The sequence below is a fragment of the Cricetulus griseus genome, chromosome 4 (genome assembly GCF_003668045.3).
Source record: "Cricetulus griseus strain 17A/GY chromosome 4, alternate assembly CriGri-PICRH-1.0, whole genome shotgun sequence".
Taxonomy (NCBI): Eukaryota; Metazoa; Chordata; class Mammalia; order Rodentia; family Cricetidae; genus Cricetulus; species Cricetulus griseus.
In genome coordinates, this window is record NC_048597.1 from 133,572,909 (window position 1) to 133,598,602 (window position 25,694).

General features: G+C 48.5%; 1 protein-coding gene across 3 annotated transcripts in view; it reads right to left on the reverse strand.

The window, feature by feature from the left end:
* Olfm2 (olfactomedin 2) overlaps positions 1–25,694 on the reverse strand; it is a 55,335-nt gene that overhangs the window by 23,854 nt on the left and 5,787 nt on the right. Inside the window, exon 2 of one of the 3 annotated variants that reach the window (XR_004769564.1) lies at positions 16,561–17,390. The exons of the other annotated variants lie outside the window; for them this stretch is intronic. The gene's annotated coding sequence lies outside the window, so the exon portion shown is untranslated. Of the gene's footprint in view, positions 1–16,560; positions 17,391–25,694 lie in introns of those variants that run through there. 3 annotated transcript variants of the gene reach the window in all.

Below are 25,694 nucleotides of genomic sequence, written 5' to 3' on the forward strand. Positions count from 1 at the left end.
ACACACACACACATACACTCACATATATACACACTGTGACAGTGCTAGGTGACAGCCCTATGCAAGGAATCCTTGAGTAGCACATCCATGACAGCCATACTCATAATTAATAAACAACAGTGGACATTCATTTCACTCCTCTGAGTGACACCCTGTGCTAAGTGCTTGGCAGCTAGTTTCTAATGAAGAACCCAGTGAGATTAAGCCATAATGAATGTTCAAGTCCCGGATCTGCTCCTTCCTCTTGCTTGGTAGGCTGCCAAGCACATCACTTGGTCTGTGTCATCTATAAAAGGGCAATAAAAATGGTCTATCTCACTGCACACACATACACACAGTACATATACACACCACACACATATACACATGCTCACATGTATACACACATATACACATATACGTACATACACACATAATACATACAAAAATGAAAAAAGCGAAGGTTGTGCATGGACAGGGAAGATCTGGGTGTTCTCATTGAGCTACAACCTCCACACACACTACAGACACATGTAAACATACAGTTCCACCATTTCAATAGAGTGTGTACCTGGGGACTGCCTTGCACCATATCTGAACCAATGTGGGTGTCACAGGCATGCTTTGGGGATGTCATCAATTACTATCCACCCAGAGCTAATCACAGAGCTGAGCTTGTGATCCACACAGCCCCAGGCTCTTATCACACACAACCCGCGCCCTCACTCTCAGCCCCACCCCCACCCCGCAGCTTCCAGAATGCTTGTGGGTATCCTGCTGACTTCTTTTCTAATAAATGTCTTCTTTGGAATAAGTTTAGATTTACAGGAAAATTCCACAAGACAGCCCAGGGAGCACCTGCCTGGTCCTCCCTCGTCCTGCATTGCTGATGCCTTATGTAACCCCAGCACATTGATCACAATTGAACCCCCAACACTACTAACTGAATTCAGACTTGTCCAGTTTCTCCAGTTTTCCCACTCAAGTCCATTTTTGGGTCCAGAATCCAATCCAAGATCCCACACTGCACTGAGTCACCTCGTCTTCTTATTCTTCTCTGCTCTGGGACAGTGTCTCCACTCTTTCCTGTGACCTTGACAGACACTGCTTGAAAGACACTACTCAGAGATTTTGCAAAATGTCTCACTAGCTGTTTGATTTTGGAAGCCCATGTTTGCCTAGATCTTTACACGGAGCCTCATTCCCAGATCCTCCTACTGGTTCTTAAGCTTGGGAATTTCACTGGGCGTGGCTCAGGATAGATCTTCTGTCTAGACTCTCTTAGTTAGGTCTGGGGCCAAGGCTCAAGGTAGAGCTCCTGCCTAGAATCCCCCAGTGAGGGGTTAGGGTGTGACTCAGGATAGAGCTCCTGCCTAGAATTCCTCAGCGAGGAGCTGGGGGTGTGGCTCAGGGGCATGGCGCCTGCACAAGTCCCCGGGTCCCAGTACCACCACAAAAATCCCCCAAAAAGTGAAATAAAGGGGGACCAGGACTCATGTCCCTATACCCATCTCATTTGTCTGCAGGTTCCCCCAGATGCCTATTGTCTGTCAGCAGTAGCTGCAGATGAATTACTGAATGAACAAATCCCAGATTCACAGTCGTTTAGCTCTCAGCCTACAGTTTGGCTTGTTCTATCGGCCTCCCTGCCAGAGGCCAGATCTAGCGAAGTTCACAGAGACATAAAAACGCCTGTCTTCTCAGAAAGATTCCGTTTTGATCCTTTTTGTGTTGACATCAAGGACTCATTTCTTTAATACTTAGCGGCTTTTGAACCAAGGATGGGAGCAGCTAGCTGCATTTGCATCAGACAGCTGGTTTTCCAGACGAGCTAGCAATGCCTCTCTAGTGGCTCTTCCTTCTACCTTCTCCCAACCTGTCACTCACCATCCTGCTTCTTCCTCCCTGGTTTTCCCTGAGCCTCTCACAGTGGTGGGGCAGTCAGACTGAGGGTTCTGGAATTATCCACAGACTCTGAGATCTTCCTTGCCACACAGCCCAGGGAAGCTTAGTAAGAACTACCAAGAGCCCAGGTTGACACAACCTACTTAAAATGAGTGTTTCAATTTTTTAAAAAGATTCATGTTATTTTGAAGTGTGTGTGTGTGTGTGTGTGTGTGTGTGTGTGTGTGTGTAGGTGACTTCTGAGGCTAGAAGAAGGCTTTGGATTCTATGAAGCTGGAGTTACAAGGGATTGTTGTGTGCCACCAAACTTGACTGCTGGGAACAGAACTCAGGCCCTCTGAGAGCAGTGTGGACCCTTAATCTCTGATCATCTTTTCAGCCCCTTCTTTGTTTTTGTACTGGGTATTTATTTATTTATTTATTTATTATTTACTCATTTGTCAGGGAGGGCTGTCATGGCAAATGTTTAGAGGTCAGCAGACAACTTTGGGGAGGTGGTTTTGTCACTCTGACATGTAGATCCCAGCGATTAAACTCCATCCAGTCCTCAGGCTTCCTGGCAAGTGACTTTACCCAGTGAGCCATCTTGCAGATCCAAATGAGCAGTTTCAAGTCGCATCATTGTGAATGGACCAAAAAGCCAGCCTCTGGGTTCTCGACACACACACACACACACACACACACACACACACACACACGTTGCTTTCTCAAACACACCACACACACACACACACACACACACACACACACACACACGTTGCTTTCTCAAACACACACACACACACACACACACACACACACACACACACACACACACACACACACACACACACACACACACACACACACACACACACACACACACACACACACACACACACACACACACACACACACACACACACACACACACACACACACACACACACACACACACAACACACACACACACACACACACACACACACACACACACTGCTTTCTCAACCCTGGGAGGCAGAGATAAAAGATAAATGGTGATTTCTCAGTCTGCAGGGTCCCTGCTGCTGGAAGCCCGACTCCTGTTTAATCTCTCACCTGAAGTTTGTCAGAAGTAAAAATGAGCCCGGATGAGCTTTTTAGACACTTCCCTCAACTTACAGGAATTCAATTTCTGGCCAGGGTATAAATCTGCAGCCCTCGGTGCCCGTAGTGGGGGCTGGGCGCGAGCTGCGGCGGGGGCTGGAGTTCGGAAATCAATCCCGCTGCGCGGAGAGGTCGGCGCGGGAGAAATTTATCTTCTGTGGCTGGCGGAGGCGTTTGCACGGATAGCCAGGGACACCCGGGCACAAAATGAAACGTTTGCTGCAAGGAGGCTCCCGGGCAGGCTGGAGACAGACGGTGGTGGTTGTACAGGGCTGGGGCGTCAAGGAGCGGGAGCTACCTGCTGTTCAAGGAGGCCCAGGCCAGCAGCTGCCTGGGAGTCCTGGAGAGCAGCTGATCCCCCACCCTCCTTCCCCGCTCTCTTCTCTGTCTCTGTCTCTGTCTCTCTGTCTCTCTGTCTCTCTCTCTCTCACTCTCTCTCTCTCTCTCTCTTTCTCCTCCCTCCTTCCCTCTCTCCCTCTCTCCCTCTCTTCCTTCCTTCCTTTCTGTGCTGTTCATCGAACACAGGGCTTGAGCATGCTAGACCAGAGCTCTGCCACTGAGTCCCAACCCCTCACTGGGAGATTCTCTAGGGTGACTACTTCCTTTGGGTGTCCAGACCATTCATCAATTGGTTGCACCTCTAGACATAACGTTCCAAGGTTTCAAACAAATGTCAAAATGCATTCGGTCTTCTCAGCTGGCCCTGGGTTCAAGTTTCCTGTGTTCAAACCTTAGTTCTGCTGTGTGATGTTGGGCTAGAGACTTAACCATTCTGTATCACAGTTGCCCAGCTGCAGCTAGAGGCTAAGGACAGCAGGGATCTCAGGGGCTCTGAAGAAGCTGTTTACTTATTTAAATGCTTCACCTGCTGACATGGCACAGCACATGCCCATGCCCGGAGCCCAAGGCAGCCTGGGCTCTGTAGAAAGACCCAGTCTCCATACAAGCCAGCAAAAGCTTCCCTATGCAGTGTGGCACACAATGGATGAGCCTGGCATAGTGGTGCACGCCTTTAATCTCAGCACCCAGGAGGCAAAGGCAGGCAGGGTCTCTAAGAGTTGGAGGCCAGCATGGTCTACATAATGAGTTCCAGGAAGCAAGGGTTACACAGAGAGACCTTGTCTCAACATAACCAAACAAATACATATTGCTGGATGGGTGTGACCTAGAGTACGAAAAAAGAAGAGTCGGGTAGTGTGAACTTAGAAATTTTTTTCCAATTATACTTTGTGTATGTATGTGTTTATTCATGTGTGTGTATGTATGCATGTATGTATGTTTGTGCGCATGTCATGGCAAGCTTGTAGAAGTCAGAGGACAATTGGGAGTTAATTCTGTCTTTGCACTGTGTGGGTTCCAGGGATCAAACATAGGTGGACCAGCTTGGTGGCAAATACCTTTACCACCATCTCACAGACCCCTGAGTTGGCTCTGCAATACCAAAAGTGGGCAAGTTGTCTCTGAGCCTCAGGTTCCTCATTTCCCAAACAAGGAAGCTGGTGACAGTACAGTTGATGGTTTGCGGATGCAGGGCGCTAATGTATTGTGAGCTCTTAAAGCCTGCAGTTCAGAGAGAGCTCATGAGATGCCTGAGGCTATTTTCCTCACAAAGAGGGTTAGGACAGCAGCTCCTGAGCTCCACAAATTCACACACAAGTCAAGAAGAGACAAGTGAAGAGGTGACTGTTAAAAGGGTATGACAAGTGCCAGGTGAGGAAGCCGAGGGCCAGCACACTGGAAGGACAGGTGGAGGCCACAGAGCTAGTTGAGGGCCAGCACCCTGTAAGAGCTGGAGGCCACAGGGCTAGCTGAGGGCCAGCACTCTGGAAGGACAGCTGGATGAGCCAGAAGCCACAGGGCAGCGATTGAGCTCTTGGCAGAGGGAACAACCCAAAGATCTGGTGGGTATAGGACACCTGCTCATCCCAGGAGTGGACACTATGTGCCCTGTACTGTCCAAGACCCCAGGTATGCAGCCATGAATGAGGTCCCTGCCTTTCTTAAGGTTCTGCCCTAGTAGCCCAACCCAAAAGTTATCTAATGAGGGGCTGAAGAGTGAACTAGGAGTGAGGGTGGGAGTGAGGTCTGGGAGGTGAGCTAGTATTTCTCCATTTTCCCTCCAAACCTAATTTCTCCTCTGCTCTACTTTCTGTTCAGGAGGCCTGCATAAGCATCACTGTTATTACTGTAACAGAATGCTTGAGGCTAGTTAATTTATACAGAAAAGATATTTACTTAATTTTACAGTTGGAGAAGATGAAAGACAAAGACTAGTTGGATAGTTGGGTTAGTCACAACGTCCCCACCACCACCACCACATTAGCCCTGAACTCATGTAGCCCAGGCTGGTCTTGAACTCATGGCAATCCTCTGGTCTCAGCCTCCCAGGCACTGGGGTTATAGACACACAACACTATACCCAGCACTTTACCAAATATTTTTGAACTGCTGTTGGTTGACTGGCTTTGGAGCCTGCATCGGTTCCCTTTCACAGGCCCTATTTCCACCCACAGCCACACTGGGTGTTAAGACACGTGTGCTTCTGGAGGGGGGACACTGTTTATCCCATAACTTAATTGAGGCAAAGCAGCCAAAGAAACCCCAGTTCCACACATTCTTTGCTCTTTCCCAGGTCTTTCAAAATAATTCATGTCCAAGGCAGAAAGCTGTGGCCCAGCATTTGCCTAGCATGCATGAAGCCTTAGGTTCTGTCCCCAGAACCCAAAGAGAACTACACAAAGACAGAATGCAGTTGCAAGAGAGTGGGCGGTGATGGCCACCTGGGTCACCGGAGCCCTTTGTTAGCAAGAATGGGCCACTTGAAGGGAAAATCGATCCTGGCAGAGCTGGGGAGCAGCAGCTCCCAGGCAGAGAGGCCCTCTGCCCCTCTGCTCCTTTGCGAATGACAGCCAGCGGGAGCTTGTCATTGTTCTGCCAGGTGGCTGAGCCCAGAAGGGCCTTCAATCAGTAGGCATTGTGGCCAGCTGCACCTGTGTCCCGCCCGCCCACTGAAGGAGCTCTGGCAGGCACCTCCAGGCTCAGCATTCTGGAGACCGGCTCTGTAAGTGGTAATTGCATTATCACCCATGTTCACGCCACATGCAAGGCTCAGGCACACAACCTCGCCCAGTGTGTGTGGACAAAGAACTTTGCATAGTGTCTCCTTCTAGCCCTGTGACTTTGGGCAAGAGACTTGAACCTACTGTGCCTCAGTTTCCCTATTTGTAAAAACAGAGCTTTTGGTATGTCTTAGGCAACCAGTCTCCATTGCCAGGGGATGCTAAGGTGTGTCTTAGAAGGAAGGTCTGGTAGCAGGGGCTTCTGTGTCCACCCAGACAGAGATGGAATCACCAATACTAGATGGCCCCAAGAAAGATTTGAAGACAAGGAGATAGGTGAAGAGGAACTATGGAAGCAGTGAAGATTGGAGACTGTCAGGTGTCACCAGGGGCCGAGGTCCTGGCTTGGCAGTTAACAGCACTTACTGCTCTTTCTGAGGACCTGAGCTCAGTTCTCAGCTCATACATCCAAAGCCTCACAACTGCCTGTAACTAAAGCACTGGGGAATACAGCGCCCTCTTCTGGCCTCTGAGGGCACTGCACACACATGACATTCCCACACACAGACACACACCTATACACATAAAATAAAAATGATTAATCTTTAAAAAAAAAAAAAAGTGCTCCCAAGGTTAGGCAGGGAAAAGATGATGTGCTAGCTAGTTTTATGTCAACTTGACATAAGCCAAAGTCATCTGAGAGGAGGGAACCCCAATTAAGAAAATGTCCCCATAAGATGGGGCTGCAGGCCAGCCTGTAGGACATTTTCTTAATTAGTGGCTGATGGGGGAGTGCCCAGCCCACTGGTGCCAGCCCTGGGCTTATGGTTCTGGGTTCTAGAAGAAAGCAGGCTGAGCAAGCCATGATGAGGAAGCCGGTGAGCTCATCAGCTCACTGCCTCCAGTTCCTACCCTGCTTGAGTTCCCATCCCGAATTCCTGTGAGGATGAGCAGTGATGTGGAACCCTAACAAACACTTTCTGCCCCAAGTTGCTTTGGTCATATTGTTTTGTCAAGCAACAGTAACCCTGACTAAGATAGATGGTGTGGCCAGAGTCCAAAAATTGGAGCCACTGTTCAGGTCACGTGGAAGTGGAAGACTGCACTAGAAAGGGAAGAGAGGGCGTGAAAGCCCCTCCGGGTTCCCCTTTCTCCAGCCTGCAAACTCCCTCTGCAGCCTTCCATTGCCAGAACTGAGCAAAAAGCCAGGGAGCAAGAGCACTTGGGAAATGTAGTTTTCATGGGTCTATCCTACAGGGCAGTACAAGGAAAGGGTCTGGCATGGACACCAGATACACAACCCGCACCTAGAACTGAGAGCCCAGATTCCTGTTCTCCACAATTGTCCAAACCAAGCTACCCACTATAGGACATTCACCCCTGTTCACATCTCCAAAACTAGACTTGGAAAGAAGGAGGATAATGTTCCATATTTTTGTTCTTTTGTTTATTTTTTTTGTTTATTTATTTTTATTTGAGACAGGGTCTTTCTACACAGCCTTGGCTGTCCTGGAACTCACTATGTAAACCAGGCTGGCCTCAAACTCAGAGATCTGCCTGCCTCTGCCTCCAGAGTGCTGAGATTAAATTGAACACCCGGCAGTTCAATTTTTAAAAAATATTTATTTATTTTTATTTATAGTATATGTGTGTCTACATGAATGTATGCCACATGAGTGCAGGTGCTTTTGAAGGCCAGAAGAGAACACCAGATGCATTGGAACTGGAGCCACAGGCAATTACAGGTGCTGGAAACCACACTGCGTCCTTAGCAAGATCAGCAAGCAGTCTTAGCTGCTGACCCATGTCTCCAGGCACCATCCTTCTTGCCCATAATGAGGAAGGAGGCTGAAAAGCCACCACCTCCAAGAAGCTCTCCTTAATTGCTCCCTGAAAGCAGACCTTTGAAAAAACTTATCTTACTTGACCTATTACAATTATTTGTTTGTTGTGTGCGAGCACATACACACTGTCTATGGTGTCATCACACATGCCCCAACTTGCTTGTGGAGATCAAAAGATGACTTCACACAGTTGGTTCTCTCCTTCCACCATCTCAGCAGCCCCAGACCCTCTTAGTCTCCTTCTCACTGACCCTTGTCATGACTGAAACCTTACCATCACACTTGGTGAACGTGGTGGATGAACTATGCTCTAGCTTAGATGTTGCTTTCCCCCCAAAAGTTTCTGGGTTCCCAGTATGGCAACATAAGAGAAGGGGCTAGTAAGTGGTCACTTAGTAAGTGGTCACAGGAAAGTCACTAGTAAGAGGTCACCACCCAGGAAACTATGGTAATTCTGGGGGGGGGTCCTTCTCCTGTTCAGTCTCTCCAGACGTTGTTGCAACAAGTGAGCTCAGATGTGGGGGTGCGGTGCAGAAGTAGAGACCCTCTGCCTTAGGGTTCCCTAGCAGCAAGGGGCTCAGAGCAGGGCTGCATGGTGGGACACCTGTGTGTTCCCTCCACAAAGTCCTCCCCTGAGCCTGTCTGATACCAACCCCATACTTTGGACTTTTTGCATGCACATAAAGCACATTTTTGCTTTATGAAGTCACTCAACCTCAGGTATTTCATTACAGCCACAGAAGAATAACACAGCTAATCAGGAAGGAAGCAGCGAGGACAAGAACACCCTGTCCCCATTATTTTCCCCATGTCTAAAACACCTCTTACCACCTGGTAGATGATAAATAAATATCTGCACAGTATTTCCAGAAAGAGAGAGAACCCGAGTCAGTGCTGTCTGCTTCTCCGATAAACGGCAGAGCTGGGGTAGAGCTGGGGTTAGAGCACAGGCTGGGGAACTATAGAGGCAGGTCTTCTCTTGCCGCTCTCCTCCATCCAGCCTGAAACCCTCCTAGGTCATCGAATCCCTCCATGTTTAACTAAAATGTCACCACCTCTAGGAACACCCTCTCATGCCCAAGGACAGACGAGGGTCACTTTGTGTGTTCACCACTGCATACACCGGCTAGCTGGCCATGAACTTCCAAGGATTCCTCTGACTCCACCCCACCTCCACACAAGAGAACTGGGGTGCAGGTGTTTGCTATCCCATCGGTCTTTATGTGAGTCCTGGGAATTTGAACTCAGGACCCAAAATTAAGCAAACAATCTCACCCACTAAGCCACCTCCTCTGCCTTTCCTTCCTACTTTCTCTCATCATTCTTTCTCCCTACCCTCTTTTATCCTTCTCTCCTTTCTCCATCCCTCTTCCCTCCCTTCCATCCTCCCTCACATGCCGGACAGAGCGGGCAAGGTCACAGGAGCACAAAGGAACAGAAGGAATGCCTGTTTTCTAAGGTGTTCATGGGACCTTTTCCTTGCCTTCACCTGCCTGTCCTGCTCTGACAACATCTTGTCTTCCTCTCTCCTCTCAGAGTGGACACACAAACTGCCCCACCCCCATGCTTTTTGAGATAGGGTCTCACTTTTTATATACCTGGGCTGCCCTTAAACTTTCAGCAATATGCCTACTTCAGCCTCCAGAGTGTTGGTATTAAAGGCATGAGTTGCCATGCCCAGTTTTGAATGAGTCACTAGCTCTAAGTTTGTGCAACTTAGAAACACACAAATCCCACAGTTGGCTGACTTAAGTTCAGATCCTGGCTCCTCCACTTTCTGGCTGTGTGATCTTGGGCAAGTGATTTAATCTCTCTGAGCCACACTTTTCCCATATGCAAAGCAAGAGCAGTGGCAATGCTTCCCATTAGGGGTGAAAGAACTGAACGAGCTCTCCACTTTTCACGGCATCGTCTTCCTCAAGGCTCCCTTTTGAAGTTCCCAGGCAGATCAGGGAGGCAGAGGCCGAGTCTCCTGCAGTGAGTTAATGAATCCAAAAGGGCCCTCAGCTGTGTCACGAGATGTTCAGAGCCAAGTTGGCCTCATTTTCAGCTCCAGGGAACTGAAAACAGGGACTAGTGTCGGGCAACCATGCTGGGGTTGCACAAACGCTTAGTGGCCCAATGACTTTCATTGGTAGGGCCCAGGGAGTATAGAAGCTGTTCTTGGGTTTCTGCCTAAACTCCTTGCTGATGCAATATGCTTACCATACAGCTGTGCCCTCCATATCCATGGCCTCTGCTTGGGGATCAGCACACTCTGGAAAAGACTGGAAGACACCCCCAGTTCTAAAGCAGCAGGTGATCAATGGCCAGTGTGAGCGCCTGCCAAGGTTGTCTAGAGCAGCGGTTCTCAGCCTTCCCATTGCTGTGACCCGTTAATACAGGTCCTCATGTTGTGGTGACCCCAACCAATAAATTATTTTTTGCTGCTATTTCATAACCATAATTTTGCTATTGTTATGAATCATCGGTAAATATGTGCATTTTCTGGTGGTCTTAGGCAACCTCTGTAAATAGGTTGTTTGACCCAACCAAAGGAGTTGTAACCCACAAGTTGAGAACCACTGGTCCAGAGGGAGGACTTTGTATTCAGTTTGTATTCTAAAGTGCCCTACCCATCCGTGTGTGTGTGTGTGTGTGTGTGTGTGTGTGTGTGTGTGAGAGAGAGAGAGAGAGAGAGAGAGAGAGAGAGAGAGAGAGAGAGAGAGAGAGAGAGAGAGAGAGAGAGAGAAGAGAGAGAGAGAGAGAGAGAGAGAGAGAGGAGAGAGAGAGGGAGAGAGAGAGCGAGAGCGAGAGAGAGAGAGAGAGAGAGGAGAGAGAGGGAGGAGAGAGCGAGAGTGAGAGAGAGAGAGAGGAGAGAGAGAGGAGAGAGAGAAGAGAGAGAGAGAGAGAGAGGAGAGAGAGGGAGGAGAGAGCGAGAGAGAGAGAGAGAGAGAGAGAGAGAGAGAGAGAGCTTGTGTGTGCCTATGCACATGTATGTGTGCGTGGAGGTCAGATGCTGACATCAGATTATCTTCCTCAGTTGCTTCTCCATCTTAGGAGTTTTCAGTTTGAGGCAGGATCTCTCACTGAACCTGGAGCTCAATGACTGAGCTAGGCTGGTTAGCTAGCCACAGGGATCCTCTTGTCTCTGCCTCCCCAGCACTGATCCTAGGAACACACTGTGAGTAGGTTCTGGGAGATTAAACCCACAGCTTCAGACTTTCATGGAAAGCACTTTGCCAAGTGAGCCCTCTCCCCAACCCTGGACTTTGTTTTATTTATTTATTTAGGGGACAGGGTCTCATGCAGCCCCAGCTGACTTCAAGCTAAGAATGACCTTGAAGTCTGATCCTCTTGCCTCCACCTCTCCCAGGATTACAGGTGTGTACCACCATGCCTGGTGTTTTGTTTTGTTTGTAGTGCTGAGGATGAAACTCAGGACCTTGAGCAAAGCAGGCCAGAGCTCTACTACTGAGCCACACCCCAGCCTCTCACTGGGGGATTCTAGGCAGGGGCTCTATGACTGAGCCACACCCCAGCTTCTACTGTACATATTTTAAAAATAACAAAGAGGTTGTGGGGTGGCTGAGCCAAAGGCTGTTTACTTAGCAGGCACAAGGCTCTGGTTTCCACCCTCTCTCTCTCTCTCTCTCTCTCTCTCTCTCTCTCACACACACACACACACACACACACACACACACACACACACACACAATCCAGACAACCCCAGTAAGAGATAAGACTCTCAGCATGTCTCTTATGCAGATGGGAAAACTGAGGCCCAGAGAGGGACTCTGGATTTGGGTCACGGGACAGGAAGGGGCTCATGAGTTGGGGTATGGCCTTCCTTCAGTGTGTGCCAGTGTGTGAGTGTGAGTGGCTGACTTTTCCCAAGTGTGAACAGAGGAGATAGCTTAGACAAATTCTGCTCCACTCTGAACAGCTGGGTGTTTACCTGAGTGTGTGAAAGGGAGGCAGACTCTGGTGAGTGTGAATGCACGTCTTTTTACTCATCTGGATATGAACAAGTGTATGTCATGAACAGAAGAATGCTAAATTGTGTGTATAAGGGTCAGGGAGAAGGATCAGAGGATAAGGGCTTTTGCTATGCAAGAATGAGGACCTGAGTTCTAATCCCAAGCACCCATGTAGAAATTGTGCATGGGTTCCCATATGTGCAGTGCTATGGGAGGCAGAGACCAGAGGAACTCGGGTGTGCTGGCTGCCAGCCTAGCTCCAGTTACAGTGAAAGACCTCATCTCAAGCAGTAAGACAGAGAGTGACAGAGCGGCCTCTGTGTGTACATGGGTGTGTGACTCCTATACACACGTGTATATACCACATACACATGCATACTGGGTATTCACATGTATACATTCTGTATGTATTCTGTATGCATTCTGTATGTTTGTACACATGTGTGTTCATGGAGGAGCAGCTCTGGGAGGCTCCACTAGATCTGGTACTGAACTTGAAGCCCTCAGTGGGTGAGGGAGGTACCCCACCAGCCATGGGTCTGTTATTTATAGATGGATCCAGCTTCATAAATTTCAAATGGTTTTTTTTTTATCTCCCTCACTGCCAGGACCTTATAAATATTCATGAATTTCCTGCCTTGGAATATCTGAGTAGTTGGGAGGAGGAGGGAGGCTGGCAGAGAGAGGTAAGGAGAGGGTCCCTGGTGGCACCAGGCGGGTGAGCCAGTGGGGAGGAAGGAGGTCCCTTTGGGTTTTTGTTTCTCGCCTCAAGGCTGTCCTCCCAAGCCACAGCTGGCAAGGAAGAGAAAGCTGGCCGCCAGGACAGAGTTCTTCCAGTGTCTGGTTTTATTTTTCCCTGGTGACCGTGGAAAACTACCGCCCACTCTGGGGCAGAGAAGGGCCCACACTGTTTTCTCAACTCTAGCAGAAGCTCTGGGACTCTTGTTTCCCTAGGGTCCCTACCTACAGACAAATAAAGGTTCATGCAGGGAGATATATACAACTCCAATCTTCATCCCAAGGGTGGGAAGGAAGGGGCCATATATTGGGAATGGGGTCCAGAAACATGCCTCAAGATGGGGAAAGGCACATGTGGCCAAGCCTGACAACCAGAGTTCAATTCATAGGATCCCTGTTGTGGAAGAAGAACTCACTCCCCCAGGTTGTTCTCTGACATCCTGGGCTGTGGCGCGTGTGTGCAGAAACACAGAATAAATACATACAGACTACGAAGAAATTAAGCAAGCATGTGGGTGGCATGTGTATGTAAGTATGTGACATCACCACGCATGTTTAAGAGACTGTAATAGAGACTAAAATGCTGACAAATATTCCAGTCTTGGGCTGGTAAGATGGCTCGGTGGACAAAATAGCTTGTCACCAAGCCCGGCGACCCATCATCTTTAGGATCCACATGGAGAAGGCTCAGAACTGACTCCCCCAAGTTAGTCCTCTGCCTTCCACATGCACACCCCAGTATATTTGCCTGCCACATATGTAAGTATAAAACTTTCAAAATAAATTCAAATCCTTTTCTCTTGGGTGCCTGACAGGATATACTCCCCCACAGTGGCCATGTGCTTTCCTTCAGCCAATGCTGTGCATGCAGATGTGAGTTGCAGAAGAAAACTTCAAAAGTTGGTGAGTTGGGGCTGAGATGGTTCTAGTGGGTAAAGTGTCTGACATGCAAGCATGAGGACCTGAGTTCAAATCCCCAGAACCTACCTAAAGCTGGACAGAGTGGTGCATATATGTCATCCCAGAGCTTCTACAGTGAGATTGAAAGTGGAGACAGGAGCATCCCAGTCAGCTGACATTTGTCATAAACAACATAACAGAGACCTTCTCAAGCCAGACCTGGCATCAAACACCTGTCATCCCAGCACTTAGAAAACGGAGGCAGGAGGACATGGAGCTCAAGGCCAGCCTAGACTACATAGAGTTTAAGGATAGACTGGGTGATGTGAGACCCTGTCTCAAACAAACAACAACCGCTAAAATTCAGACACTCAACAGCTTGTAAGAAACGGGTCAAAAAGTAGGTAGGGAAAACATGGGCCCCACAAACTTCCCCAAATAAACATATTTCCTGGTTCTATCTATATGAATTCTGCTCTGATCTAGCTTAGGATGTGGGTTGGCCTCATGTTTTAGCTCTCCTTCACTGTCAGTTTGACTCAGCCTCCAGTCATCTGAGGGGGTCTCAATTGGCCCCCTGTGGCAATGTCTGTAGGCAACTATGTGATTGGTGGCAGCTCACTGTAGATAGTGCTGTCCCTGGGAAAGTGGAGCTGGATAGCAGCATTCCCCATTGGTTTCTGCTTCAAATTCCTGCTTGAATCCCTGCCCTAATGTCTGTCAATGATGAACTGTATGACCTGGAAGTGTTAAATCAAATAGACACCCACACACCCCGCCCCCACTGCCAGCAAGTTCATTGTATTATCACAGCAACAGAAAAACAACTAACTAGAAAGCTCGTCTGCGCCAGCACTCAGCTCCTACCTGGTTTATGCCAGAACTTATTTCAACCATGGTCTAGCTCAAGACCCAGGTCAACCCTGGTCTATGCCAGCACTCAGTTACATCCTGGTGTATCTCAGGATCTGGGTTGCCCTTCTTTCTCTAGAGTCCACAGCACTGCTTTGATCTGTTAAAAGTTGGATTTGTTTCTGGTCTAAGTTCCAAGGCTCGGGAGCCTAGCCTTAGATGCATGCTCAGCCCTTCTCTGTCAGCGTTTGTGCTTGATCAGAATCTGGTCAAGTCAGCTTTGGAGCATCTGAAAACCCCAAGGGCTATTGTCTATCAGGACCTGCAGTCTGATCTGAGCTTGGTCTATCTCACCACTGGGTCCACCAGGTGACTCCACAGTCACAGTGTCCTAGTCTCTAAGCACCCTGTCACACATGGAGCCCACCCGCATTAGGTCAGGGTCTCTCGGATGAACATCTACCACAAATGACTGCTGTGTTCCTGGATGAGTGAAGGCAAGACCATTTCATCTTCCAACATGACATCTAAAATGTATTCTTTCCTTAAAAGTATGAGCCTCCTCCCTACTGTGAATCCCAGGATGGCCCTCCTGCCTCCACTTCTATGCCGCGGTGACAGGCGTGCATCTCCATACCTTGATTGTATGCACCACTCTTTCTCCCTGGTTTATGTTTATTATTTTAAATACCTTATTTACCATTATGGTGTGTATGATGTCTCTCTTGTGTGTATGTTGTCTATGTGTGTGTTGCAGCATGTGTGTGTGGAGATCAGAGAACTTGAAAGTCAGTTCTTTCCTCCATAATGTGTATCCCAGGGATCAAATTCGGGTCGTCAGGCTAGGCAGCAGGAGCTTTCCTTTCCAACTGAACCACCTTGCTGACCCCATGTCTTGGCTTCTATTACATTTTATTTATTTATTGTGTATATATGTTTATGTGTGGGCACACCCCGTGGTGAGCATGTGGTCAGAGGACCACTTTCAGGAGTTAGTTCTCTCCTTCCACCACGTGGACCCCGAAGATCAAACTCAGCACCTCTCTCCATTGAACCATCCTGCTGGCCCTGCATCAGGGTTTCTCTAACAGTCCGTCATCAGGGTTATCAGTTAGTCTGTTCACAGAACACAAGGACGAGTGTTTGAGTGAGGGGCTGTGTCTGTCATCACCTCTGTCTCAGCACCACTCCCAGGGGGATGCTCTGACCTATGAACCCACCCTGAGCAGGACACCTTTGGAATGAGACACTCCTAGATCCCAAGAGTCCAGTCTCTGCTAGCTGGGGTGAGCAAATAGCCCATTGAATGGTTTCAATGTGAAGTACCTCCCACAGGATCACACTCTTGAACCCTTGGTCCCCAGGTAGTAATGCTCGAGGTGGAGCCTCAGTGGAGGAAGTGGGTAACTGAGAACAGGTCTTGAGATTTTTCGTGTGTGTGTGTGTGTGTGTGTGTGTGTGTGCACATGCATATGATATATACATATATATATATTATATATATATAATATATATATATATATATATCAGGTGTTGTTCTCAGGAGCCATTTACATTGATTTTGGGGGACAGTTGTCTTTCATAAGACAGACTAGGCTGGCTGGCTAGCAAGCCTCAAGGACCCTCCTTGCTTCCCCAGCATGGGGACTACAAGCACAAACCACCACACCTTTTACATGGGTCGTGGAGACAGAACTCAGATCCTCATGCATATGTATGAAGGTCTAGACTGAGTGAGCTATCTCCCCAACCCAGACTTCAAGCTTTATAATCAATGTCTTCTCCCTCTCTTCAGAGATTCAGTGTGACCAGCCATCTCAGTCTCCTACAGCCAAACCTACCCCACCATGCTGAGCTCTATCCACTCAAACATGGGATGGCTAGTGGTAACTGCCAACAACACAACTAGACTGTTCTGGAGAAAAGGCTCCATGCATGTCTGTATGGGATTATTTTGGGTGCATTAATTGTGATGGGAAGACCCTGCCCCCTGTGGGGCCATTTCCAGACTGGGATTCTGGAGTGTGAGCATGGAGAGAGTGAGATAAGCAGCAGCATGTATTCGTGCATGACTCTCTGCCTCTTGGCTTTGGACACGAAGTGACCAGCTGCTTCCAGCCCCTGTTGCCATGACTTCTCTGTTTTGATGGACTGTATACAGGAACTGTGAGTCCAAAAAACAAACAAATGAACAAACCCTTCATTAAGTTGCCTTTGTTGGCACATTTTATCACAGAACAGGAAAAGAAATAAGCACTGATTTCCCCAAAATTGCTTCTTGTCAGGAATGTGGTTCCATTAAGAAAAAAAGTAATTATGCCCCAATGCACCAGAGTAAGGAGATGGGCTTGGGGCACAGAGTCAAGATGGTTAAAACTGCAGGCACAGGGTGGGACTGCTTGCTGTGCAAGCATGAGGAGCTGAGATCGAAACCCCAGCACGTGTATATAAGTTACATGTAGAGGTGCGCACGTACAACCTCAGTGATGGTGAGGCAGAGACGGGAGGCTCCTGGGGCTCACTAGCTAGTCAGTGTAGTCAAAAGATGAGCTCTCTTTAGTTTAGTGAGAGACTCTGCCTAAAAAATAAGGTGAATCTGGCCATGGTGGCACACGACTTTTACCCCAGCACTCAAAAGGCAGAAACAGGTGCGTTTAAGACCAGCCTGGTCTACATAGCAAGTTCCAGGCCAGCCAGAGCTACCTAGCAAAACCTTGTCTTGACAGTAATAATGATGGTGGTGGTGGTGGCGGCGGTGATGATGATGTGATATGATGGTGGCATGATGACATAATGACGATGATATGACATCATGATGATGATAATGACGATGATAATGACATCATGATGATAACAGTGTGATGATGGTGATATATGATGATGATGGTGTGAAGGCCGATAGAGGAAGACACCGGACGTTGGCCTCTAGATTCTACATGTGTGCCCCCACACATCCTAGGACACACATGTAAGATACAGGGCTACGGAGCTGAAGATCCACAGGGATTGGAAGCTCCAGAAACCCAGACCTGTGGGCAGACAACAAAAAAGGCATGAAAACGAGGGAGGGACCTGCAGAGGGCAGTAAGGGAACAGGCAGCAAGGAGCTGCATGGCCTCCAGAGGTACCCCTCCTGCCACGGCTTGGATACACCATGACTCATTCCAGACATAGCTGCAACAGTTGGACACATCTGTGAGCAGTCACGGGTACATGTACAAAGCCGTGTGACTTCAGGATAAGCTGTGTTTGTATTAGTGGATGTTTATGAGGATACATGAAACTGCATGTAGTTCTGTACGGCCACAAACGTTCCTTTTGTTCATAAGCCTTCTAGTCTCAAACAGATGCTCCTTGACATGATGGAGCTGCAGCCAGATAAAAACACTGTAAATAGAAAATGCATTGTGGGAGGGGTTGAAACTTGGCCTTGGGTAGCTCAGGCTGGCCTCAAACTCACTATGTAGTAGAGGCTGATCTTGAACTCCTGATTCTCCTACATGCTCCAGTCACGAGCACGTGCTACCGCAATCAGTTTATCCCATGCTGGGGATGGAAGCCAGGGCTTGGTGCATGCCCAGCGAGCCACATCACCAGTCCCAGCCCTTGAATTCTGTATCTTCCTTCCGTCATCCCCGATGCTGAGATTACAAAGGCCATGGTGTGCCACCACACTCGGCTCTCCAAGCTGTTGGCCAGAGTGATAACAAACTGACCAAATGAACTTGGGGAGAAATGGTTTATTGGGTTTATACTTCCAAGTCACAGTCCCTCATGGAGAGAGGGTTTCCACACTCTCACACTGGGAAATGACGCCCATAGATATGGTGTCACCTGAACTCTTGGATGCTAACTGGCTCATTAGCAGTGCAGTCACTACTGGAATAGCCAGAGAACACACTCGCAAACGTCAGCGCCCTTGACCACATGCCTCAGCAGGAGCTGGTCAGTAGACCTGGATACGCATCAAGAACTGGTCATGAAGAGGCTCACGGTTAAAGGCTCAACAGCAAGTGTTAGGACTGAAGTTTGGATCCCCAGAATGCACCTAAATACTGCACGGGTGCAGCCCACCTGTAATTCCAGCCAGAGATAGGGATCCTCAAAGCAGACTGGCTAATAAGACTAGTCATATCAGTGAGCTCTGGGTTTGATTAAAAGGCCCTGCCTCAATGGATACAGTGGAATAGGGATGGAGGATGATTCCTCATCAACTTCAGGCCTCTTCATACACTTACACACATGTGCACCCTCATGCATGCAAATGTACACACACACACACACACACACACACAAGACAAATGAAAATTGGGATTTAAAAAAAGAATTGCTTATGGTCCCCAGACTACCCTATTATTGTGCTAACAGCCACATCTTGGGATACATGGTGGCTCCCCACTGAGGTCTGGGCCCTGTTTGTTATAGTGCTGGCTGAGTGACATCTTTGGTCCTCACATCAAGGCTTGTGTCATCAGGTCTGTGTTAACTGAAGACATAATCATTTCTTTAATCTAATCCCAAGAGCCCTGATGCTGAGTTGGGTATTATTTTAAAGGCTTTATAGCTAGAAATTAAAACCAAAAAGGGATATTTACTCTCTGTTCTGGTAAATCTTGTGTGTACAGTACAAAGACACAGGCAGACATTGTGTTGAGAAGTTACCTAAATAGGGCTGGAGATATGGCGCAATGGTTAAGAGCACTGACTGCTCTACCAGAGGACCCGGTTCAATTCCCAGCACCCACATAGCAACTCCAAACTGTCTGTAATTCCAGTTCCAGGGAATCTGACACTCATGGCAAAACACCAGTGCACATAAAATAAAAATAAATAAGTTAAATAAAAAAGAAAAGAAGTTATCTAAAGTAGGCCAGCAGGATAGCTCAATGAGTAAAGGCACTTTCTGTCAGGCCTGATGCCCTGAGTTCAATCTACATAGTAGGAGAGAGCCCGATTCCTGCAAGTCTATGTGTGCACATGTACACACATACACATGAACACATGCATGCATGTACACCACACACAAGAAAAAGGAAAAACAGCTGTAGCTCAACTCTCTTGGCCCACAGTAAGGGCAGGGAAGGGCATGTGGTATGGTAATTTATCCAGTGTGTTTATTTGCCTCCCTTACTGGATCTCATGGAAGCTGTAGATGGTGCCATGTCTCTGCCCTGTTATGTCTTTGATACTTTACCTGCAAACACAGGTACATCAGTGGAGAGAGGATTGGCCCTGCACACCACAGGCCCTGGTTTCTACCCCAGCACCACCTAAATAGGAAGATGGGATACACAGACTACCATCCAGCTACTCCAGAGGCAGATGCTGAATTCAAGCTCCTCTTTGGTGGCAGCGGCAGACCCCCAGGGTTACATGCCCCCCCCCCGTCTCAGAACAATACAGGGAATCCACAAAGCATGGCCCACACCCTCGGGTGGGCTCCCCACGCCCAGCTGCATCTCAGTACACTGACATGCCTGGCTATACACAGACATTCCCCAAATGAGTGACGCGCTTGACTTGTCCTAGAGCCTCTCACATACCATATGACATCATATTTCACTTCTGTATACTCTGGGAATGAGTGAGTCAGGCATCTTCCCATGGTCACTTAGCCTTTCTGTTTTGTGTTTCTATTTTTATTTTTTACACAGGCTCTCATTATGTAGCCCTGGCTGACTTAGAACTCACTATGTAGACCAGGCTAGCCTGGAAGTCACTGAGATTACTCCTGCCTCTGCCTCCTGGGTGCAGGATTAAAGGCTAGTGCCTCCATGTCTTTCTGGATGGATTGATGAGGTAGTGAGGAGCAAGCTGTGATAAATCAGACATCCAGGCAGTCAAAGCTGGACTCTCTGCCAAGCACTCACTGGCTGGTTCCTCCCAGGAGGCTTCGAGGACTGTGGGGTTGGGGAGAGGGCAGGCCAAGTGGCTCGCTTAATTAATTAGTCCTAATTGAGATATCTCTGCAAATATCCCTCTATTGAAGGTCGTGGTTCATCGGTTTCCTGGGAAATCACGTTGTCTATGTGTCTGGAGTGCTAAAAGAAAAGAGAGGCAGCCCTGCTTCTGGTAAGGACAGTGGTGTCCAGGGTCAGGCAAGGGTCAGGCTCAGAAATATGCAGAAATCCAAGTAGAGAGAGATAGCTAGAGAGGTGACAGCAGGAAGGTGGGGACCAGTAGGGACAGAGGAGGAGACAGGTTCCTCTTTGAATCACAGAGAGAGACACAGGAGGGAGGACCAGAAGTGGGGACAGATGGACTGGCGGGCTGGGCAGACAAATATCCCTCTGCCTTTTTCTGCCTTGCTCGCCTGGCCTCCTCATCTCCTGGGCACACGCCACCCCACCTGCTACCCGCCCTCTCCGCAGCGGCAGCAGTGACAATCAAGCCTGATTTCTCTTTGGCCCAGTCACCCTCCCCTCCCCTCTCTCTCCTCCCATCACTCCCTGCAATCATCTCGCTTGTTCAGAATGAGCCTCAGAGGCTGGAGCCAGACAGCTGTTCCATCCTGGAGCTGATGCTGGGTGGCAGCAGGGACAGTGGGAGTCAAGGGTGATGGGCACAGGGTGGAGGGGAAATTGGGGGCTCAGCTTCCACCAGACTAAGCTACCATTGCCATGGTCCTCAGGGGTCCAGACACCCTGAACCCTCTAGTCTTTCTTGGCTCAGGTCTGATAATCCTTCCCAATACCACCTCTGGTTGCTGCTTAGGAGGCCTGGAGGGGGTGAGTTCTAATCTAATCTCCACATCCTCCACTGCTATCAAAGTCCTATGGTCCCAGGGAGACAGATAGCCACTAAACAGATACAGAGTGGCTAGGAAGGTAGAGACATGTGTATCGCTGGGGCTCACTGGCTGACCAGGCTAGCCAAATCAGCAAGTTCAAGGTAAAAGATGGGAGACCCTGTCTCAAAAACAAAACAGAGCCATCAAGATGGCTCAGTGGATAGAGGAACTTGACACCAAGCTTAAAAACCCAAGTTTGATCCCTGGTGCCTCACTCATGGTAGAGAGACAACCGTTATCCGCTGGCTTTCACACATATATTGCAACATGAGCCCACCCCATCCCCCAATAAATAAAAAAATGTTATTTTTAAAAAGCAAAGAATGATAGTGGAGGTTGACCTCAGGCCCAACACACACACACACACACACACACACACACACACACACACACACAGGAGAAAGACAAATGAGATCCAGAGATAGGAATGAAGCCGGGCGTTGGTGGCGCACACCTTTAATCCCAGCACTTGGGAGGCAGAGGCAGGTGGATCTCTGTGAGTTCGAGACCTGCCTGGTCTATAAGAGCTAGTTCCAGGGCAGCCTCCAAAGCCACAGAGTAAAAAAAAAAAAAAACAGAGATAGGAATGAGACATAGGAAATAGGGCAGAGACACAAACAGAACACACCAGATTTAGAAACACAGGGGGAAAGATGACAAACACAAATAGACAGATACAAACACACCCAGGGAGACTTTCATAGTCAGTAAACAAACATTCACAAAGTATTTACAATGGTGATGGATACACAATGAAGACAAGGAGAAAGATAATCAATTATCCAGGCTTGATAGCAAATGTAGATAGTCCTAGATACTATTTGGGAAACTGAGGCAGGAGAATTTCCCAAGAGTCCAGGGTCAAGGTAAGCAACACACGGACCGCTGGGGATAAAGAGAGGGAAAGAGGAAAAGAGAGAGAGATCTAAGAAAGAGCAGTAGTTGTGTAGAAAGTTTAAAAGTGGACAAGCGAGATGGTTCATGGAGGAAGTGTGCTTGCTGCCCAAATCCAATGGCTTCCATCTGCAGGGTCCATAGGAAACAAAAACAACAGACAAACAAGCAGGTAGAGGTGAGCAGTCTCACCTCTCCTACAATATGGTGGGAGGTGGACACAGGAATCCCGGGGTGAGTTCTCAGGCCAGCTGGCCTGCCTGGAGTGTGAAGCTCAGGAAGCACATAGCAGACTTTGCCTCAGCAGACTTTGGAGAGGAGTGCAGAGCTGGCCCAACATGAGGAGCACTTGTCACTCTCTGGTTTTTTGTTTGTTTCTCTGAGACAGGGTCTCACTGTGTAGCCCTAGCTGGCCCGGAACTCACAGAGGGCTTGCCTCTATCTCCCAGTGCTGGGATTAAATGGTGTGACACCACACCTGGCTGCACTTGTCACTCTTGCTGAGGACCAGGGTTTGGTTCCAATAACCCACACAGCAGCTCACAACCATCAGTGTTCAGTCACAGGGCACCCGACGCCCTCTTCTGGCCTCCATGGGCACTGCAAATGGGTGGCCAACAAAGTCAGGCAGAACACCATACACATAGAAATAATAAATGAATAAAACGTTCAAAAATTTAAACAAATAAACAAACGTATTCTTTAAAAGGGGGTGATGGGCAGAGAGAAGAAATGTCCTGGGATCACATGTGCACTATTGTGGAACATGTGTGCACCCCATTTCCCACCTCATACCTACAAGTTATCCTCTGACTTTCACACACACATTGTAGCATGAGCCCATTTTTTTTCTCTTTCTATCTTATTTTAGGGATGTCTACACAGGTCCCAGAGCCTCTGCTTGCAATTCTCTCAGTGCACGCCAGGAAGCAGGTGGCCCTCACTTCTAAGCTTTCCTTTTTGGTACCCCTTCACTCAGGTAATTTCTTCCAGTTTATGGGCTAGAGATATTGTCCAAGGTGCTTGCTGTACAAGCCTGAGGGCATGAGTTCAAATCCCCAGAACACACATAAACGTGGACATGGTAGTGTCCATTTGTTTTGGTTCTCTCTCTCTCTCTCTCTCTCTCTCTCTCTCTCTCTCTCTCGTGTGTGTGTGTGTGTGTGTGTGTGTGTGTGTGTTTGCTTTTCAAGATAGGGTTTCTCTGTGTATACCTGACTGCGAGTCCTGAAACTTGCTCTGTAAACCAGGCCGGCCTCCGTTTCACAAAGCTCCACCTGCCTTTGCCTCCTGAGTGCTGGGACTAAAGGTGTGCACCCCCCACCCAGGGGTAGTATCCATTTGTATGAGTGCTATGATGCAATGGGAGGTAAAGATGGAAAAATCTGGCAGGCAGTGGTGGCCCACGTCTTTAATCCCAGCACCTGGGAGGCAGAGGCAGGTGGATCTCTGTGAGCTCAAGGCCAGCCTGGTCTACAGAGCGAATTCCATGGCAGACTCCAAAGCTACAGAGAAACTCTGTCACAAAAAGGAAAAAAAAATCCCAGAAGCCTGTGGGGCATCTGTTGTAGAATATTCAGTGGCAAACAATGAGACTCTACCTCAAACAAAATGGAAGGCTAGGGCCATCTCACAGTTGTCCTTTCACCCCCACAGTGTGTTGTCTTGTGACATGAGTGAACCTGTGCGCGCACACACACACACACACACACACACACACACACACACACACACACACACTCCCTTGGGGACTGAAGCTGGAACTCCACGGTGTAGCATTTGCCCAGCATGGAAGCCAGCAAGTCAAGAACAAGAAAAACTTTATTTAACCAGGCAGTGGTGGCGCACGCCTTTCATCCCAGCACTTGGGAGGCAGAAGCAGGTGGATCTCTGTGAGTTCGAGGCCAGCCTGGTCTACAGAGTGAGTGCCAGGACAGCCAGGACTATTCCACAGAGAACCCTGTTGCAAAAAACAAAAACAAAAAACCAAAGCCACCAAGAAACAAACAAACAAAAAAACTTAATTTAGGTATTGCCACCTCTAGAATAGCCCTGTCACACTGGGGCTGTTTTCATTACTTCTTTTCTGCCACTACAACATTCCAGAAATAGTCCTGTCACCATGCATGCCTTGTCATGTCATGAGGAATGCAGATCTAATTGACAGTGAAGACTATGAAGAATGTACAGCCTGCCTTTCTTTCCTTCCCTTCCTCCCTTTGCCCCTCCCTCCAGTCCTCTCTGGAGAAGGGTCCTGCTGTGTAGCCAGGCTGATTTAAACTCATGATGATCCACTCTCAGCTTCTCAAGGCTAGAGCTACAGAGGTGCATCACCATATGTTCATCACATGTGACATACCTTTTTTTTTTCTTGACTGTATTGGGAATGGAACCCAGGGCATCCAGCATCCTGTTCCTGTGCTCTGCTGCTGAGCCACACCCCAGCCCCTCACTGGGTGTGGTGGTTTGAATAGTAAGGTCCCCAGTAGACTCATATGTTTGAATAATTCGTCCCTAGTTTCGGGAATTGTTTGGGAAGGATTAAGAGGTCTTGTTCTCTCTGCCTGCAACTTGTGGATCAGATGTGAGCTCTCAGCTACTGCTCCAGTGCCATGCCTGCCTGCCACCATGCCTGTCATGATGATGACCATGGACTAACTCTCTGAAACTGTAAGAAAGTCCCTAATTAAATGTTTTTTCTTATAGGTTGCCCTGGTTATGGTGTCTCCTCGCAGAAAAGTTCAGAGACTAAGACAGGCAGATTCTAGTCTGGGGCTCTATTGCTGAGCCACATCCCCAGCTCCTCACTGAGGGGATCGAGGCAGGACTCTGTCACCGAGCCATGCTCCTTGCTCTTACTCATCTTCTCTCTAGCATTCACAGCACTTTCTGCAAAGCAGCCGGTCCCCTCATACTCTCTCACATCTCAGGTATCTGGGTAGAATCAAGCAGCCTAGAACCAACCTATGCTTAAAGTAGACCAGCTCCACGATCTCCCTGTCTCTTCACCTCTCTGGCATTTACACTGGTCCAGCTCCCATCATCCTCCACTTTGTCCTACTCTTGTGATCCCCAGCCTTGTGTCCACAAAAGCCTTGGGAGGACACCACTAACCCCGAGTAAAGTCTCATTCCTCCCTACTCATCCCCTTCCATCTTTCCTTCCCTCCTTGTGAACAGGGTCTCATGTAGCTCAGGCCAGTCTTAAACTTGCTATATAGCCGAGGATGATCTTGAATTTCTGATCCTCCTGCCTCTACCTCTGGGTCCTGGGGTTCCAGTCATGTGCCATCATGCCCAGTTTAATAAGTATGGGAAATGAAACTTGGGGCTTTGTGCAGATGAGGCAAGCACTCTACCAACTGAGTCCCAGGTCTAACTGCAGCTCTTATTCCTAACACCCTAATTTGGGTTGAGAAGAGAGCTTGGCAATGAGGCAGTAGACAAGCCTGGATCCCCCTTTGCTTCCTCCAGTCATGAGTCCTGTAACTCCCTTGAGCCAGGGGACTGAGAGCAATAGCAATCTGTGCTATATCAGGGCAAAGCTTTGGGAGCTGTTGGGGGGTCTTGCTGTGCCCCCTCCTCTGAGTCCTGCTTCCATGGTGGTGTGACTGGAGAGCCCCCATAATTTTGGGTTCCAGGAGACCACC